At 57.7% G+C, this 305-nt stretch overlaps 1 protein-coding gene across 1 annotated transcript in view; it reads left to right on the plus strand.

Annotated features, from left to right (window-relative positions):
- Positions 1-305, plus strand: part of DMBT1 (deleted in malignant brain tumors 1) — a 49000-nt gene that overhangs the window by 27837 nt on the left and 20858 nt on the right.

Here is a 305-nt window from a genome sequence, read left to right on the forward strand (position 1 = left end):
GTGGACAATTTGATCCACTCTCCCAGGGGCTCTCTCTGTTTCTGAGAACAGGCACGGTTGGAGCGTGTATGCAGAGACCTTTGGGGTTGTCCTTCCTTATCCTGGGCCCTGTTCAGGGGTCAGAGGAAGGGCATTTGTAGGGCTGTGACCACCCTGTGACGGGCCCCTGGGCATGGGCTCAGCAGGGATCCCCGTCCACTGATTGGGACAAGACCCGCAACCAGGCATGTCCAGCTGAGACCTCGCTCTTGTCTGAGGCCACGCACACCTGCCTGGAAACAGGGTGTTTAAGTGTCTGTAGAGTA

Source organism: Pteropus vampyrus, unplaced genomic scaffold, assembly GCF_000151845.1.
Source record: "Pteropus vampyrus isolate Shadow unplaced genomic scaffold, Pvam_2.0 Scaffold454, whole genome shotgun sequence".
Taxonomy (NCBI): Eukaryota; Metazoa; Chordata; class Mammalia; order Chiroptera; family Pteropodidae; genus Pteropus; species Pteropus vampyrus.